The sequence below is a fragment of the Erpetoichthys calabaricus genome, chromosome 4, assembly GCF_900747795.2.
Source record: "Erpetoichthys calabaricus chromosome 4, fErpCal1.3, whole genome shotgun sequence".
Lineage (NCBI taxonomy): Eukaryota > Metazoa > Chordata > Cladistia > Polypteriformes > Polypteridae > Erpetoichthys > Erpetoichthys calabaricus.
The window spans coordinates 109,066,300-109,087,084 of NC_041397.2; the positions used below are offsets into that span (position 1 = coordinate 109,066,300).

General features: G+C 35.5%; 1 protein-coding gene across 3 annotated transcripts in view; it reads right to left on the minus strand.

Moving 5' to 3' along the window:
• The window catches only part of enox1 (ecto-NOX disulfide-thiol exchanger 1), a 722,268-nt gene that overhangs the window by 474,020 nt on the left and 227,463 nt on the right, over nucleotides 1-20,785 (minus strand). For 2 of the 3 annotated variants that reach the window (XM_028799665.2, XM_051926915.1), the window contains one exon: nucleotides 17,549-17,612. The exons of the other annotated variant lie outside the window; for it this stretch is intronic. The gene's annotated coding sequence lies outside the window, so the exon portion shown is untranslated. The remainder of the gene's footprint in view (nucleotides 1-17,548; nucleotides 17,613-20,785) is intronic. 3 annotated transcript variants of the gene reach the window in all.

A 20,785-nucleotide genomic window follows, 5' to 3' on the forward strand; every position in this document is an offset into this window, starting at 1 on the left:
GGCAAATGTGATGCAAGATTTCAGCTGTGGTTTCCTGCTTCACATACCTCTTATTGATTACATCAGTTTGTACATTTCTTCTTCATCATAAATCAGCCTTTACGTTTCCCTCTTTGCTAGAGTTGGGGAGACAGTTCAAACTTGTATTATGGCAGGGTATTTGATTTAGGTATGACAATTCTCGCAAACTGAATATGTCACCTTATGATCTTTTTGGCTGTAAAACCAAAATTAACCCAAATACTTGACACTTCACATAAGGGTGAATACAGCATTTGGTAAAAGAATCTCTTCAGCATTTTGAACATTTGTATTATACTACCTGTAGGAATGTAGAAGCAATGAATTGTAATATTCAACTACTAACAAAGTGTATTGCTTATACATTTGCACAGAAGGCGCACCACAGATGTTAAAATTATTACATTGATTCCTATAAGTATACTGTAGCTGGTGCAAAACATGCAAAAAATTACACTGATGCTTATCCTTAGTAGGTTGATGGTATATATAAATGAAAAATATCTAGCAAATATTTTCACATGTCCACTTTTTGTTTCAATATCATAATTTGGGGTGGGGTGGGCTGTAATGAGATTTTTATATCACAGCTTCCTCACCCATGCTCACATGTTCAGTTTCTGAACTGAAATGTTCCTTTTAGTAGCGACAGGTAGAAATGGCTTTGAAGTGGTTTTGAACACTAACAAAATCCACATTCAAAAAATGCCCTACACACTCAGCAACACAAAGAGATTTCAAAGAATTTAGGCAAGTATAGCTGCAACTGTTTTTAATTTACAAAAAAGACAGGTCAAAGAAAAAGTTTTAAGCATGAGTAATTTGCTTAGTATTTTTCAGAATATGAGAATGTTCTAACGTGGTTCAGAGCTGCCTACCTCAGGCTCAGACTGAGGTTGTTGCTACCGGCTCCTTTAATCCTTAACAAGTTGTAAGTATGTTGTAAGATTCAGTTCAGCCAGACTGACCAGCTCTGCTATTCATGACAACACATTCACTAACTATCAGGATGCACCACAGAATACATTTAGATTTTATTAAAAGATAGATAGATAGATAGATAGATAGATAGATAGATAGATAGATAGATAGATAGATAGATAGATAGATAGATAGATAGATAGATAGATAGATACTTTATTAATCCCCAAGGGGAAATTCACACCCAAGGGGAAATTCACAAATTCATAATATATAGACATCTCTTGTCATTGGAGGTTTCTGATCTGGCAGAAAATCTAACAAGCCATGACAAGAAAGAAGAAAAAAGAGTGAGAGCCTGATACTGCTAATACAAAATTCAATTAGCTTTTTGACATAAAAATAAATCGGTCTGCATTGTTGAGAAATCTACAGTGCAGACATACAGTGTATTTATTTATTTATTCTTCAACAGATCTGTGGAATACCCAAACATGGTGATCAGTACACTTTCAAAATTACAATGAAATAAAAATACCTCCAATAAAGCAGAAAGGAATCTGATTGTTCCAGAAAAGCATGGGTATAAGTTTAGCAAGAAACTTACCAAGGTACTGCACAATATATCTTTAAAAAATGCACCACTTACAAATAGACAATCAATATTTCTACTGTGGTGTTGTGAGTTCTATCACTAGCTTGATCTGTCAGTTTGAGATTCAAGCAGCCTTGAGGTGCATTGAATTTTTAGTTCTTTAGGGGCCGAGTGACTGCTTCCATTGGCAATGCGATAATAAGACTTTCTACTTAAGGTCACACATTTAAAATTTTCTAATTCCTAGTTTCTTGAACATCACATTCCTATCTATTTTATTTAAAAGAAGTATTGGAAATGTTCAGTTACCATATGCTCAGCTATTTATGCTCTGATTAAGATTTTCTGCAACATGAAAAATTATAATTAGGGCAAGCAGACATGGGATTCTTCATACTATACATTAGAAGCACATAACAGAGGAGAGCATTGGACAAATAATTGCTTATCTTCCAACTTAAATATTTTGTTTGTTTCACAGCTTTGAAAAAAGTAGGAAATGGAGACAATTGACTAAAAATACATTTTGCATATCGAATATTAATTTACTTCATAAACTAGATTTATTCCACTTTTGGGCCATTGCGCCAAGAAAGTAATTTTTTTTTCCTATATGTTATTTTGTATTACTTTTCATTCATAATTTAATTAAGCTATGGCAGATTATTAGAAGTTATCAGAACTTTGTGTTACAAATTAAGAAACAGCAGACTGTAGAAGATTCTCCTTTTATCCCTATTTAATGGGGTGACACAGCGCTTCAGTGGTTGCTGACTCTTCGATTCAGAGCCCTAGCTTCAAAGTCCTGCCTGGGCACTTACAGTGTGGAGGATGTGAATTCTTCCCATATCTGTGTGAAATTTTCTTCAGATATGCTGACTAATTTGTAAATTTGTCACTTTTCATTTGTTTTGTATGAGAAAGTGTTGCTTTGTATGTGAGAAAGGCTCCACCTCCCTGAAGTGGATTAAATGGGTTTGACAATTGAAGAATGGAAGACATAACACATTTATTGCCACACCATAATGATCCATCTAGTTCTAGATTATGCTGCTCTGACATTTACAACCAATTATTACTATCATTTCCAGGACTAAAATTACAATAAACACCACAATACAATGTCTCATGAGATAACAATTCACAATAAAGGTCAAGGATATAGGTCAAATGTTTCTGTTGTGCTTTGAGTCACCTATCACACAAGCTGGTGGCCCTCAGAAACTTGTTTCTGACTGGGTTGTAACTTTGGGTCTGCCAGATCTCTTCCTTTCAGAGATTCTTCCAGTTTCCAATTACCTTTGGAATATGTAGGATACCATACTCGCTCACACTTTCTTTTTCTTTTTTTCTTCTTCAATTTCTCTAAATGAAAGGCCTACTACACTTCTAAGGGTAATAATGCTATCTCATTTCATTTGTTAATTGCCATTTTCTTGCAGTTATCCCTGGAATATTGTCCAAGTAGTACTTCAGAGGGTGTTGTAATAGTCTGTTCCAATTCTGCTTTAAGACAGACAGAAGGTTTTTAAGTAATCAACAGAAGTTGGGACACCTGTGCAAATTGTTTGGTTCAACTTGCAAGGTTTAATTTACTTTAATAGCTGTAAAATGTCTGTATCTTGCAACCTATCAGTTGTTCCCTGAAGAAGGCACACTTTAAATATTTTTCATTTTTGGAAGACCTAAACTTTTTTTATACCTCTGGTAGTTTACTGTTTACCCTTTCACCATTTCTGGTCATTCATTGCATTTCAACTGGTTAAATTTGAAAAAAAAAAATGGAAAAAACGGATGTGTTCTAAAACTTTTGACTGGTAGTGTATGATATTTATGACTGGTATTAAAATGCATTTCATATGAAACTGCATTATTATGATACTGATAGGTGGCTATATTGGTGCTTTGTATTCATTCAAGTATAAAGTGAATTTCATTAACTGCATTCACTGCTCTCCCCAAAAGTGTCTTCTAAATGTACCAAATATAGGGTTGAAATAGTACCTCCCCTACCCTTTCACCCATAACACTTAAAATTTCAAAAAATTGAATTAATTTAAGATCGATAAATGTAGACACAAACAAAAAACATGCTACACTGAACACATTTTATATTTTCTATGATCCTACTGCATATTATCCCAAAATCCCCAGGGAATATTTGACCTATTGTTCAGCCACAAACATGTAGTACTAAAGAAAGGATGGTGAGAATGAAAAAATATCAAGGATAACCATTCTGCCTTAGGAAAAAAAAAAGAAACAGAGACAGATAGGTAAACAGTACCAGGAAAAGGACCACAGTCTGAAATCACATTTAGTCCATAAACACAGTCTCAGTGACTGACATGACAAAGCCAAAACACTATCCTAAATGGTAGTCAAAACTTAGAAAATAAAGAATTCAAAAGCAAAGTACAAGTAAGGCAGTTTTTAAATATACACAATCTTGGACAACTATAGTGAGTGAGAAGGAAGACACAGCTTTCAGGTATAAAAAGTGAACAGTATCCATTAAAATCAAAAGCATTAAAGTTTAACAGTACATTCAATAAAAATCTCCAGTAAATAACCCCACTGTAAAGTTTTGCCAATAAAACAAGTGCCTTCAAGAGTGCAATAATAAACAGAATTAAAATAAACCCGTCCTCAATGTATACTGTGTCATTCTCAGGAAACACAAAACAAAACCTTCCTGCGCAGACCTTAGCATTATGATCAGCCACCTCCATGGGTACTTGCAGACCTCTCAGCACAGTATGTTTACCACATCACAAACTCTTGGACAAAACCCTCAATAATCATCTTTAGTTCTGCCCTTTCCATATTAATTCCACAATGCTCTGGAATTTGTCCTGCATACTGTCTGTTCCCCCTTCCTGAGGCGATTATCCTCCATTTTGCTTTACTCTCGATCTGGGTAAATCAGCAGACTTGAATTCTGTCAAACCACAGAACTCCACGACAGCCACAAGTCCGGCTCCTCATATAGGCCAGCCGTCCATCCTGATGCTCTTGACAGGTATACCCCTCAAACCATTCTCTAATTTTAATTTGTCATCCTCTTGGTTTGTTTTCCTCTACTCCTCAGCACTTACCCCTCCTGACACATCAGTAATTAACTAATTCAAGTGATCACATGTATTCACATGCAAGCCACTTGTCAGTGGTGGTTAAGCCATCGGACAGTGCAATAAAAACCTGCTAGAATCAATAAATGATGTAACACATTAAAACACTTCATGACACCACCTGTCAGAAGGATAACTATGATTAGAATACATCTGGAACAAGTGAAAGGCTCTATGTATCACAGGTAAAAATAAAGAGGCATAATAATAAAACATGACATGTATCATGGAAGAATTCTAGGAAATCATTTTATTTGTATTTGACCAGCAGAGGTCTAAAATATGTTCTTTCTTAAAGATCAGAGAGAGTCATCACAAAACAGAGCTAAGGCTAATAGACAAAACATTAAATCAACCTTCAAATGCAAGAGTTAAAACAAAACAGTACTAAGAAACTAAGAGACAAAACAAGATGAAACCATAAGTCTTTTTCTAAACATTTCCAGGTCTGAAGGAAAATTTTAGAGAAGTCTTTCCTTAAATAAGTTTGAAGTTTGTATATAAGGTTTTGTATGCAGCAGAGTTTTAGATCATATCCACCAAGCTTTTACAAGTCACAATATATATAGTACATCGATCAAGCACAACATTAAAACCATTGACAGGAAAAGTGAACTATATTGATTATCTCATTACAATGGCACCTGTCAAGGGGTGGGATGTATTAGGTATCACATGAACAGTAAGTTCTTTAAGGGGATGTGCTGGAAGTAGGAAAAATGGGCAAGTGTAAGGATCTGAGTGACTTTGATAAGGGCCAAATTGTGATGGCTTGACAAGTGGGTTAGAGCATCTCCAAAATGGTAGGTCCTCTGGGATATTCCTGGTATGCAGTGGCTAGTACCTACCAAAAGTGGTCCAACGAAGGAAAACTGGACATGGGCACCCAAGGATGGGCTACAATGGGCACGTTAGTGTCAGAACTGGACCACAGAGCAATGGAAGAAGGTAATCTGGTCTGATGAATCATGTTTTCTTTTAGATTATGTGGATGGCTGATACATATGTGTCATTTACCTGGGGAAAAGATAGCAGTGGGATACACTAAAGAAAGAAGGCAAGTGACAGGAGGCAGTGTGATGCTCTGAGTAATGTTCTGCTGGTAAACCTTGGGTCCTAGCATTCATGTGGATGTTACTTTGACATGTACCACCTACCTAAAGAGTGTTGCAGTCCACTTGCACTACTTCATGGCAATGGCATTGCCCAATGGCAGCGGCCTCTTTAAGCAAGATAATTAGCCCTGTCACAATGCAGAAATTGTTCAGGAATGGTTTGAGGATCATGATAAAGATTTTCAAGTTGATCTCAATCCAATCGATCAACTATGGGATGTGGTGGAAAAACAAGTCCGAGCCATGAAATGGCCCACCTCTCAACTTATGGGACTTAAAGGATCTGCTGCTAACATCTTAGTGCCAGATACCACAGGACACCTTCAGAGGTCTTGTTGAGCCAATGCCTTGATAGCTCAGAGGTGTTTTGGCAGCACAAGGTGTGACCTACACAGTATTAGGCAGGAGGTTTTAAGGATGTTACCAATTGATGTATGTGTCACATGTCTAGCAAATATGCAAGATTATAACCATCAGAAACATACAATGGTGATGTCTATTAAAACAGCCACACGTAATAGTAATATGTTAAATGTCATCAAAATAACTTCAATAAAAATTATTAGCGTTTGAAAAACAGTGTGAAATACTAAAACAATATTAGTAAGGTACTCCTTACCACATGAATACTGAAATCTTTTGAAAGAAAGAACTAATTGTAGTATATCTCAATATGAAAGTAAAAGTGATGTTGGGAATAAAAGACAGTCTATAAAAAGGACATAAGCTTTTGTGCCATGGTGTTAGAGATCAATGCCCAGAATTAAAAGGCAGCATAAATTAATTAATATGGGGGTATAGAGGAGAGCCAACGCTGAAACACTTCAAGATTATACAAGTAGAAAATTGTTCTTTGCGGTATTACAGTTATATGGCATTAATCAAGACAGGGAAAGAAGAAAACTGAGAAGAATGCAATTCAACAATACTGTAAAATGGTGTAAAATGGATAACTAGAGATGGATAAAGAGATTGGTAGAGCACAGAAGGAAATGAAGAAGTGTGACTGTCAGCCTTCTGACAGAGGACGTCAGCAATGTCAACTATTCATGGCAGCAATGAGGAAAATATGATGTTTTAAATCAAGGTGGACTGAATATTGTGCTGACGGAGTACTTTATTCTTATCACTAACTATGCTAAAATGTGCTAGATGGAAATTACACCAGCTTTTTTCTTCATGTATCTATATTTGTATATCTACGGTCACAAAAAATTCCAAAAAAGCAGCATAGACTACGGGTCATATTCTTTTGCCACAATTGTACAGCTATGACGGATTGCCTTTTCAAAGCAATACATGGTGTATTCATAACAGATATTTGTATGGATGTAGTGTGTTGTATTCTTAAACAATACAAAGAAGCAAACCACATGGGACTAAACCAGGCATAGACTTTTTATATTGCACAGGGACTGAATAACTTTTAAATTACTCAACAACCTTTTGTATGGATTCACTGATTATAACACCAAATAACTTTGTAATTATTATGATAAGCAGGATAAATTGAGGCTATAGGGTCCCTAAATATTGGAAGAGTCTATCATTTAATTTAATGACACATCCAGGTCTGTAGAGCTCCTACTTAGTCCTGGTGTAGTCACCTGCTACAGCTGTTGATCCATCTGGTCAACTACAGTATCTGCCATTGACACCATCATGTCTACTGACATTAACTAAATCATTACCATCTTCTCTTTTCTTTGTCTCTTTGAGTGCCTTTGTGGCTTTTAAATCTTTGGCCAAGTGACAAAGAATAGGGGACACTGCACCTCAAGAGGTATCCATTGTCAGAATGACTTCTGGCTGGTGCTCTTTAGCCATCATCTATTTACATTTAAATATTGTTTTACACCTTATTATACACTTTTTATACTTGTTGAACACTGTTTTACTCTAACTTTTTGTTTTCTTCTAGATTGTCTGCCAGTTCTTTCAGTTTTCTTTACAAGTTAGCTATTATCACTATATTCAAAATAATCTTTTGAGTTTTTCATAAAATCAAAATATGGAAATGCATCAGTCTAACCTAATTAATGGAGTGAATTTTCCTATGCATCTCTCTGCTGCTTCTGAAAAGCATTTGGTGGAGCCTAAGAAGTGTGTGACATGCCTCTTAAAGGATGGAATCACTAATACTCTATTCTGCCTCTTTAAACTAGGCAATCACAACTGAAAATTCCAATGTCCTATTGACATATTTTAAATAAAGCAAATAATTTTTTTTTAATATATTTTCAATTGAAAAAGGTCAGTAAATATAACGAAGGAGCTTCCCTAGTGTTCTGGCTCTTTAAGGACTATATTACTGTATGTTTGAGATTGCAGAAATACTAGAAGTCACAAGATGGAGCTCTAGACTGGTGTTCCCAGTTTAGATAGATACCAAAGAATGACTAATGCAATTCAAAGAAGAATTGAGGTGGTCAAGGGCTGGACTTCTAAAAGGACCGTAGCCTCTTCAGCATTAGGTTTACCCCTGGACAAACAAGTTAAAAACTTTGAACATTTTTCAACAAGAAAAAATATTATTACTTCTGACAGATACAGTACATGTAAATCCCAAAACGTCAACATAAATACAGCAGGAAAAGTACAGTATGTTTAGTGCCCATTGCTGTACTGATGCACACATGAGTACATATCCTTTGTGTGAGACGATTTGAGACAGTCACCACAGCACAGCTTCACATTGCAGTCAGGACAGTAGAATCATGTCTCTTTGCATGCTTTACCACCGCATAAAGCTTAGTGACTTCAACATTTTCCCTCACATGAAAATTGACAGTTGCCACATTGCAAACAGTGCCTAGGAGGCTAATGTCTTACTTGTCCTTGCACTTTATTGCAATCATTTTGCCTTTTTGTCACGCAGCTACATGTCACACCATCACAGGACATTCAATGGCAGTTACATTGTACAGTGCTGTATCATGCATAAGCTTCATTTTCTGTGTAATGTCTGATACCCACTTCACGTCATCACCACTATAGCCAGATTCAAGCAATGGTTCAGTCTCAGTTCATTCTAAAACTGCCTTTACAGCTTTTTATTTGATGTTGTGCTTTATGCTGGATGCTCTACTCCACTGAGTATCGAAGAGTTGCCTTTAAGTTACAATAAAGTAACAGAATGCATAGAAATATTCTTTTTTTTTTTGCACCATGATGTTACTTTATTCACTAGATTTCAGCAGAATACTATCCCAAGAGGTATTGGGGCTTAACACTATAAAGTATATCCTTGCACAGAATTTGGAGCCTGAGTCACTCTCAAAATTAAAGTCAAGGAGGCCAAACAGGCCAGATAATTAAGGCCATCGAGCTTAGAGACATGAAGAGTGGATATTGATAAGATCTTGACTGAATGATGGAAGAAAAGCAATAGAAAATGAGAAGGTATGGGAGTTGTTTTGAGGAGTCTTTTTAATATGGTCTGAGTAAATGCATTAGGCATCCCACACTGACAGGCAAGAACAATGCCTAAAGAATGTACTCAGGCTGTTGCAGGTTAAAAAAATCTGGGAAAATATGAATGTGGGTATTTTCAAAAATAATCTTGTCTTCCTGTCTGCCAAGGGACATAAAATTGTTTGACCTGTAGTTTCTCAAAACAGACAATTAGGCTTTTTGGGTTGGAGCAATTCAATCCACATATACGGTAGGCTGCAGAGACCTCGATGTCCCAATTAAAGTCCTCTCCAGTTATTTTAGAGAATAGTTCAGCTATAAATTTCACTGGGTTTTTTTCAAGAATGTAGGCAGGCTTTTGGGGCTGACAGACTTATTTGTTCTTACATTACATTGTTAAATCATTTGCTTCTTGCTGTGCCTCCTTTGTGCATTTCATTTTCAGCACCTTTGTGTATTTCCATGGACTTTTTTGGAATCTCATTTTGGGAACAGGGTTGGCTCAAGTGTGCCTGCTAGAAGCCACGTTATCCATAAGTTGTCAAACTCGCTTGATTCAATTGAGTATCTCAGGAAGTCTACCGCAGCAGCATTGGGCACACTGTAGGAACCAGCACTGGACAAAGGGCCAGTGCAGTATAAGGTGCATACATGCACATATTCAAACTGTGCCAATAAATCTAGTAAATCACATCTTTGGCTGGAGGTATGAATGAACTGGAGGGTCCAAAGAAAAAAAAACCCACACAGGAATAAGGAGAATATGAAAATTCCACATTGGCTGTGACCAGGCAAGGGTTTTAATCTTCTACAGATGTGAAGCAGCAGTGCTGACCACTGCAATACCACAACACACTTTTTACGGTTCCCTATTTAACAGAAAACAGCAAAAAAAATAAAAATAAAAATCATTGAAATAGTGGTAAATTAATTGAAGCAGCTGGTAATCCTCCCTTGTTGTATAAAAAGATTAATGTATGTGTATGCTCAGTAAATTGAAGGATGCTCACCCAAGTGAATTGGAATAATCTACAAATAGTCTATCAGTACACCTCAGTATGGTGGCAACAGAATATTTATGATAAGCATATCATAGTGAGGTTAATTAAAAGACATGCCTCCTTTTTATTTCTTTGCAGTTGTATTCTTCCTAAATTTTCTATCTGTGTTATGACAGAATGTAGAACTACAGTTGTGTGTTGCTGGAAAGTTAAAGAACCCCATAGTTAAAGTTTAAAAAACTAATTTATGCAACTACAGTGTAGCTTTTAGAATTGGAAAGTAATTTTGGAAAAGAGGAAGAATTGTCTAACAAAAGTGAAGCTATGAGAAAGACGCCAAAAAACAAAGAAAAGCAATATAAATTCTATAACTTAAACATACAATGTACTGAAGCTATGTAAAAGCGCTATACAAATGCAAAGAATTTATATATTTATTTATTAATGGTACCGTTGCAATATAAAACTGTGGTTGACATGGTTTATGAATAAGGACATTGAACCTCAAATAATTTCTTCATTACTTCTGACCAAATGACTACCACATGTTGTAAGAAATTGTTTATCTGGGACTATTCTTCCTAAACTATGTTCTTCATAATTTCAATTTTGGCATCATACTGCATAAAGTGTGACTTTCAGCTAAAAAAACTACTTTTATTTTTGTTTGTCTATCCATAGCATTTTCTTGTAATAAGTTAAATTGCTCTAAGGAATGTTCTTGAGTTCATTATTTTGACTTTCTGATTGAACAGCGAAAATAGAGCCATCAAAAATGGTATTTCATCAAGCTTTCTGAGTTGCAGCCAAAAGAAACTTTTTTTTTTCCAAATGCTGTAATCCAGAGATGCATTTAATATGAAATTATTTAGAAAAAAATGTTTCCAAGAAGAAGGCACAAGTTTAGTTTATTCAGTTTTCTTACTGCTAAACTGTTTTACAGAAATGGTATGTAACTGCATCAATTAATCAATTGCAAATTGCAAGAATTTTATTTTCTAACATATATTCAGTGGAGAGTATAGTAAGTAATAGGTTAAAAAACCTCTCTGAGAGAGTTTAGCATCAGAGATATACTGATGTTGGAATATTAGACTATTCAGAGAATAATTGCTATGTGGGTAATAAAACTGTGCAGTCACAGAATAAGGAGACATTTCATATGAAGCTGCAGGGCTTATACAGGAATTGTAGTTGCTGGATTCTTTATACTGTAAAATAATGGAGACCAAATTTTCTAGGCTTTTGTTACTGTCTTAAATAATCTATAACTTGAAACACATTCTTTAAAATGTGAACATTATTTTCAAATTTCAGAATGTCTGGAAGAATTATCAAAAAACAGTTAATAAAAATTGTAGGATACATAGGCGATTTGCACCCCCTCACTAATTGTGAATATTTAACCTCATACTTTTTACCCATCTTAGAAACACGACATATGTTTAGTAGATATTCTCTGCTGTGAAAGCTTTGGATCAGTAATGCAAAACACAGAACTGCTATGCAGCAGTAGTTGAAATTATTCCAACAGACAATTTGAACTCACTTGACATAATGTATTCATGTTTTGTACACTCATTACTGTAGCACATATACCGTAATGACTTCTCACATATATCTCCATGACTATGCTTGTTTATATTACATTTTTAAAAAGACAAAATTTTTTAAGAAAAAAGTTAATGTTCTCTACTAGTGTGCACAAATATCTGAATTTCCTTGTAGGCGATTGTTGGCTGATTAAGTTTTGGCCAGACTGCCAATAAACATCTAGCAATTCCTGTGGATCTTGTTTTCCTACTTCTTATTTTTGCTTTACTCCCTTTAAAATCCTGAACACTGTAACCATTACCTAGCGATAGTAAAGTAGGCCCTGAATGTACAAAATAAAAGGCCACATATTGATAAACAGAGCGTAGTACCATGGGAGTCACAGTAAAAGTGAAAGCACAGCTCTGAATGACAGTCAATGTTTGTAGAGCCCCTAGCTCAAGTTTATTAGACTTTTATTATTTATCTGAAGCAAGACTGTTTTGTAATGTCATGCCATGCTAAGCAGAATCCTAATATTGGAACTGTTGATAATATGGTTATATTATATTGACACTTCTTGAAAAAATGATGAGAATCCAACTGAATCACACATTTCTTGTTGTGACTTTATTTAGGATCTGTTTGAAAAACGTTTCTTGATTTTTTACAGTACAAGTTGAACATAAATGATATTCCACTAGGAATGACACCAAAACTGCCACTGTTGTATTAGTACTGTAAATGCTGGGGGTGTAGAAGGACACCAATATGAGGCATCCTGTATCATATAAGAGAGTTCTAAATTATTTATGTGTGCATTCTTAAACAAAAAGCATCAATTTCTTTTTTCCTTAGTTTTATGCATGAATCAATTGTTCTTTGGTTTGTCTACTTATACTGAACTGCAAAGTTTTAACAGAGGTGAGTGTTGCTGCTGCACAATTCCAATGCTCTGATCATGCATGGCCATCGTTTGTTAGGAGTTTCTATGGTCTCTCCATGTCCACGTAAATTTTTTTCAGTCTATTCTCGTTTTCCCACACTTCCAAACACATATATAAGAGATTATCAGGTGACTACTAGAGGAAGTGTGTTTTTTTGTGTATATGAGTGTGTTAAGGACATACCCTAGTTCCCTAAAACCTTAACTGGAAAAAGCAGGTTCCGATAATGGATCAATGGAAGGATGATTATGCACTTCCAGCTCATGACAGCTGTAAATACTATAAATACAAGTGCCCACAAGCTTTTAGCTCATTCAGGTCTGTTAGCACCAATTCTTCTTGTTAATCTCTTTCTAAGTTGCTGCTGGCAATAATGTTTTAGCTTGGCTGAACACAACAAAAGAGCACTGTGTGAAGAGCTAATAAAACATTTTTTGGCCCACTTTGTAAATAAAGTTCTACATTTCCTCTTTTACTCCTGTAGCCATGTTTTTTCTCTAGTAACTAAATCCTGGACTACAATAACATGCACTGAAACATTCTGGTTTATTTTGTCTATTGTTGTCAGTGTTATACCAGGTGTTACTAATATGAGTATTTGAACAGCTAGTTCTAATCCATCTGTTATTTGCTCCTCATTTTGACTTTCTTCAGTTTGCATATAGGGCAAAAAGATCTGTGGATGATGCCATAAACCTGGGCTTGCACTTTGTGCTGGAGCATCTGGACTGTAAAGGAGCTTATGCCAGAACACTGTTTGTAGGCTTCAGTTCAGCATTTAACACCATTGTCCCTGAAATGGTAACTAAACTTCTATAAATGGAATTGAATGCTTCTGTCTAAATTAATTTACAGTTTTTGGACAAACAGGAAATAGTATGTTCTGATGAGCTCCAACCTTTCAGACAGTCTCCATATTAGTACAGATGCCTCTCAAAGTTGTGACTTCCCCTACACTATTCCTTGTACATCAATGACTGTTGGTCCACTGACCTTTCTCTAAAAATCACTAAGTTCACAGATGACACTGGACTAATTACTAATGGAAATTAAATTAAATGAAGAAAGGAGGTGACTTGTCTTTTGTCTTGGTGCACAACAAATAATCTGGTATTCAATGCAACCAAAACATTGGAAATGGTAATTGACTTTTTCAAACAGCAGAGACAACCTGGGCCTCTAGAAATAAATGATTCTGCAGTCAGCATGGGGAATCTTTCAAAGTTTTGGGTACACCTATCAATAATAAATAATATTCTCAACTGGGACATAACACCACTTCCATGTTTAAGAAAAGATCAGCAGTGGATAGGTTTTCTACATCAGCTGAATAAATTAAGTATTTCCCAAACCCATCCTAGTACAATTCTATGAATAAATAATGGAAAGTGTAATCACATTCTCCTTTCTTACCTGGTTTGCTTCAGCAACTCCCTTCAGCTAAATGCTTTAGGTCACTTAAAAATGAAAGTAACAGACACTTAAACATTATTTCCTAAAGTCATAGTCCACATAAAAAATTAATTTAGCCTGTCACCATTGCTTATTCGTGTGTTCTTTCATATATGAAGGCATGAGTGTCAGTGATATTTTCATAACGAAAACGAGAACTAGAACTAAAAATATTGTTTTTCATTTTACAAGAACAAGAACTGAAATTAAGGCACACAGAGAAACTAAAACTAAATAAAAATAAAAATCAGTAATATGGGAATGAACTAAAACGAGAACGAAAATTGTGTAAAAACAAAAATTAGCAATAGCATTTTTGTTCAATCCGGTTCAGTGGTGCGGAGGGGTTGTTTGTAGGTCGCCCTGAGCCTTCAGTTACATTGCGCTGTTTACTATATGGTGATCTGTACCTTGGGCTTACTATAGTCATGTGGTGAAACTTCTGCAAGGACTGTTGTTTGTTTGTAGAGCACATTTGGTTCGTCGGATTGAAACAGTAAGCATGTGTGGTTGACAATGGTGAGTTTTGCAGAGATGTTTTTGGGTAGAAAGCGAGAAAGTAACGTGTGGAAATACTGTAATTATAGCACAGATGATAATAAAAACAAACGTAGCGTGCGAGAAGAAGAAAAGAGTCTCAGAGTTTCAGTGTAAGGCCAGCTGGATCAGTACTTAGTGGAAATCCAGTACTTCTCTTGCACCATGACTGTACTTCATAGAGGGACATGTGGTCTCACGTGTCATCATGAAAAGTAAAACAACTAATAATCATAACATAAAATATATTTGTCCACTGGTCTGTGATATAAATTTGTTTTCTGTATGATTCTAATAATTTTGATAATTTTTACAGTCAAAATTGCTGAATTTGCGCATTTCCTGATCAAATATTGGGGAGGAACACAAGGTGCGGCACTGACAAGATGAGCCAAGCTTCCCCGCAGACTGTGCTGTGCCTCACACACTGGGTTGATGCATGCAGTTGGCACGTGCTTGTTGCTGTCTCTCTGTATGTCGCCAATATAATGTTTGCACACGCTTTTATTTTACAACCTGACTCACAGTCTGGCTAATATCTTTAATGAATGTGTGTGACATATTTAGTCTTGCTGATCGGACATAAAACCACAGCGAAAAGGCACAAGGTGAAGAAGACAGTACCATGTCACACTGGTGTGAGCCTGACGGGTTCTAGTTGCTGTTGTTCTTCTACGCAGAGGCTCTGGGCACCATTAAGTTAGCGATATCAGAAAGTCAAGTGCCCTGCAGTGGTCCGTATATTTTTATTTTTTGTTCCGACTGACTGCCAAAAAGGAAGATTAAGACTTTTAAAGGAAATTAACTAGGATGGAGGTTTTCGTGTAGAAGGATAGGCACATGGACTTCACTTACAAATAAAGGTAAGACCATAAACGTTTTTCAATTTTATAAAAAAATGGGATCAGTTTTCTTGTCTAAGAAAAAGACAATCCATTATTTAACAACTACATTTTGACCTTAAATAAAATATTCTATTGTTTTTCTTGTTATCGTTTTGTTGAATTTTCTGTAGTAAAATTGATTAAAGCATCAAAATTTAAAGCTTTTAAAAACAACTAAATATTTCAGCTAAGGTCAAAATTGAAATGTTTTTTTTTGTACACCACTTTCATTTGTATTGAATGAGTATGAATTGTGAAATTGCAACGGCAAAGTTAGAACACATGGAGGGTGCACAGCAAACGTGCTCTCTCCGCTCTCTCTCGCTGCTATAAATGTAACATTCTTTCTTAGCCAAATATGTACCTTACCTATCTGTGTGTAAAGAATGCTGATGAGATATGAATCATAACCAGTAGTCATTGTGCATGCTGCCAACTGAATGGTGAATAAGCTACTCTTTTGGGTTCATATATTTGTAAATCTCACTCTGAAGGACTCAGTGCCTCACTAGTCATGAACCTCACCCCACGTCATTGCTTCAGTACTGGCAGCAGAAATCCTCAACATACAGTCTGCTGGAGCCAGTGGCCGAGGACCTTGTCTGTGTATCTGCATTACAGGCACACGTCAAGCAAACATTATTACTTTGTGGCTATCTGTGCAACGGATGTTGTTGCAACATGAACACATCTCTCGAAATGCCTGCCTGTTTAAAGCTTAACAGCAACGTGCTTGCACAGACTGGTTTCTTGGGTTGAAATATTTGATCTTGCTGACTGTACTCATTAGGCCACTTATGCTGTTTGATCATTGATAGTCAAGCTGTGTTTAACGGCATTATGAACCGTGAGTGTATTTTATTGACTGAAACATAACTTGCATTAAAATGTGTGTAAGCCAACATTTGTGGCCTTGCAACAGAAAAAAAAACTAAAATTGTACTAATATTATGTAAAAAAAAAGCCCAAACTAAATAAAATAAAAACTAAAATTTTTAACACCGAAACTAAATAAAAATAAAAATTGTTGACTCCACTGAAAACTAGAATGAAATAAAAATAAAAAATAATTTTATAAAATAAAAACTAAAACTACAATTAATATCAGAACTGAAATATCACTGGTGTGTATGAGTGTGCATGTGCATATACTCTATAAATACATAGTGTATGCTTTAATTTGCATACCATTTGCACACCTCCTTTGTAACTGCCCTATTTTGCAGTTTTTTATAATGTAAGTTATTTAACTTCTATTATTTATTTATTATTTATTCTATTATGTTGTTTATATGTTATGTTGTTTTCTGGTATACTGTAAGCAGATCCAAAGCTAAAGTTAAATTCCTGTATATTAAGTACTGGCAAATAAATTTGAGTCTGATTCTGAATCCAGCTCATTGTAGGTTGATTAGCACATGCACTGTACATGTCATAATAATGACCCTGTAAACCTGTTCTTGATGAAGCTTGGACTTGAAGTAAACTTAACTTCACAAAATTAAATTTCTAAAGATAGTCCTACAATACAGTACACATAGTGTGTCAACCACTGAAAGAAAGAAGTGCAGCATTTAAGAAGATACTACAAATCTTTGCTTTGCACAGTTTGCAATGGTTTCAAACCTGGTGGTCTTATCATAACAGATTTCTTATTACAATCCACAGTGAAAATTCAGTACATAAATTTTTCATTTTAATTATACTGTCTCTTAAGGTGTCTGAAAGCTTTGATGTAGTAGTCCAATACCATATTTTTCTAAATGAGTAATGGAAAGTGTCATTTTTTAAAATATACTACTGTTTGTTTCTATTTCTAAGATAAACAAAGTTCTCTAACCCTTACAGAAAAAACTGACTAACAATTTATACCTTAGCCGCTTGCGATTACAGCCCAGAATCTGGATGCTGAATTGGAAAAGTGCCAGTTTCTTGTTGCCTTCAATGCCTCCATTGCACTCTGCATGTAAAAATAAGTTTTTAAAATTGACCCTTACCCCATGGACATTCTTTGCCTGTTTTCTGTCCTTTGTGTTACTGCAGCTCCACAATTTAAAGTACCTGCAGAAAAATACATATATTTATTCATTATTATTTTGCTTAATTATCTTCTTTAGGTATAACTCTGTCCTGTAAATGGTATAACTGAGAAAGAGTAAAAGGTAATGAACCATTTCAAGACATACTATGTACTTTTTATTTAAGAGAACAAAAACACAATAACACACAGTTCAGTCAAAACCACATACAATAATAATAAAACAGCACAGACCTTGTGTTAAAAATGTATATTTCCACATGATGGCATACCTGATATGGTATACTAACATAAAAATAATAAACACTTACAAACATATTGAATTTGAGGTGCCCAAGAAAAGGTGAAACATTGTGTCTGTTATACACTGTATCCTTTAAGTGTTATTTAGGTTCTGTTTTGAAATATAAAAGGGGTATTTAGTCTATTGCTTCTTTACAGAGAATTATTTTGTGAATAGTTAAAGAGGTATGTATAGATTAAGACATACAGCAATCCAAATTTGACTCCCATAATGGTTCACAGAAAAATAAAGAGAAGTCTGCCCACTAGAGGAACCCACAGCAGAACCCAGCTTGAGCCAGACATGGGATTGTGATCACCTGACATCACCTGTTGGCCAGGCCTCCCTGGTCATCTGCAAGTATCTGGTCTGAAATGGTGTTCAAATATCCTGAAAGTAAGAGGTGTGTTCAAAATATATTTGTACACACATACAACCACCTATGGCACGTCTTTCAGAAAACACAGTGGCTATTATGTCATGGCATGTTTGCCTATCCAATTAGACAGTAACATTAAAAATCTTTAATTATTTATTTAGAAATGCAGTCAGAAGATGGATGTTGCGTAGCCTTCTTCCTGATTTTACTGGTGTCGTTAGGAAGATTTGTTGATTCAGGTATTTTGAGTACAGAATTCTCCATTTTCTGTGGCTCTTTTATCAGCTTTCTTAACAGTAGGCCTTTTGATAGGGTGTGACACACCATTTACTTAAAATGCATATTTTGCAGTTTATAATTTTCATGAATATAGCTGCCAAGTCTTTCAAGCATACATCGTCCTAATGCTGAACAACAGAGAACATGCACAACACCTGTGACAACATATCATTCACATGTGCCATTTGTTTGTTGAGGTCTTTGAATGTCAATGTATAATCGGTTACTACAGAAAGGTTTTTTCTTTCCAACAGGTTTTGTTCATTTTTAAAACAGGCTATGTTTATTTTCAAAATCTGCAAAGTCCCCTCTGCACATGTGACATACATTTATATGTCTAAAAGGGTTTTTTAGGAGACTTTTCAACTGTACACAGTTTATTGAAAACAGAAACTTGCTGTCTGCCGGACCAGGGTAACACAAGAGCACCTCTGATCTTTGTAGTTTAAAATCACCACTCCTACTTTGAGAACTGCCTTCATGAGGCATTGGATTGGTTTAGCAATGTGACACTCAGTGAGCTGTGTAATTGTTCCCACCAAGTTTTAAGCACATTTCACTCATGGTTGTCTCCAGTCATATATATTATGCGTCTGGCTACAGCGAGACAAGAATATTGAAGCAAGTCACTTTAAAAAGGTCCAAGGGATGGGAACCCTGCCATTCAGGAAGATTCCTTTTTAGGAAGTAAACTGTTAAAAATGATAACAGTGAATGATCAAAGGGCTTCATACAAAGACTTATTAACCAGTGGAACATTGCTGAAGCAAGTTAAGTGTACTGATAGGACAGACTTTTTAAAATAAAAAATGCATTTCTCTTAAAGCCAGTGGAGCTTTTATTCTCTCCTGAGTATTTGTGGTAGTTGGCCCCATCACATGTTTGCAGCATTTAAAAACCCAAGCAGGGATATGACATACATGACTTTGAGTACTGAGAAAAGCGCTTATAAATGTAATGAATTATTATTATTATTAACTGTTTATGTCATTTGCACATATGACTTCCAATATTGATGGTTTCCTCTGTTGTCCAAAGCAATACAGAGGGGTAATCAGTGATTCTAATATACATTATGTGGCTGTGTTTGTGTGTATTGCCAATGAGTCTTCAATGCTACTAAAGTTAAAATCTTTTCTAATGCTGTCTCTCAATAAAGATGATTAAACGCAAGTAAATGAAAATTATTTTGCTTTAGTAAATCTGAAATCTTTCTTCACATCTCAGCTTCAGGACTCAGTGACCTTTTATGATAAAAAGAAGGTTAAAAATATATGAACACAATAAGGTGTCCGTGAACTATAAATGGCACTGTACTGTGCAAAAGCTGGTAGCCTAAACTAAAATGTGAAGAGCAAACCAGAAGTTTAAATATTTTATTTGTGATGAGAGTGTTAGGATGCAGCTTGTCTAAAAACAGTTTTTGCTACTGAACTTTCAAAGTGTCAGTTGATAACATTTACACCCTTGTAAAGTAATATATTTGCTGAAATGTTACTGCTTCAGTTCAAGATTGTAAAAGAATTGAGATAATACAATTATTATTTCATTACTAAAGCCTCCACTAAGTTGTATATCTGTCTGTCTAGCTGTATGTTAACACCACAAAATGTATTCTGAATCAAAATAAAATCTAATATATAAAGCTTAAAATCTGTGTGGATGCTTGTTTGCGTGTTATGTGTGTGTGTGTGTATGTGGATGCTTGTTTGCGTGTGTGTGTGTGTGTGTGTGTGTGTGTGTGTGTGTGTGCGCGCGCGTGTGCATGTGCATGTGCGTGTGCGTGCGTGTGCGTGTGTGTATGTCTGGTATACAAATCCACAACATTGGACCAAACTCTGCCAAAATCTGAAAGTTTGTAAAGCTCCCTCATTTGATCAGGGGAAGACCGCAGACTATGTCTTGACCTAAATTTTTGACGCAATATATCAATATTTCAGAGTAAAGACTGCAGCTATTCAAACAACTGTGCATAACTTATTACTAAATGTTTTCAGCAGAAACAATTTACTGCTGGGCCATGTGAGCTGCACCACTGACCAATGGCATCACATTTGGCATGAAAAGTAAGGTGTCAAATGGAAGGAGAATGGTTGGTAAAACATAAGGAATACATCCTAAATATGAGCATTTTAAAGCTTATGAATGTTTTACTTATTCACAATTACATTTAACATGTTCAAGAATAAGCACCTCCAGTGACCTAATAATATTATTACTTGACTGACGTCTTCATCCAAAGCAGCTTATAGCAT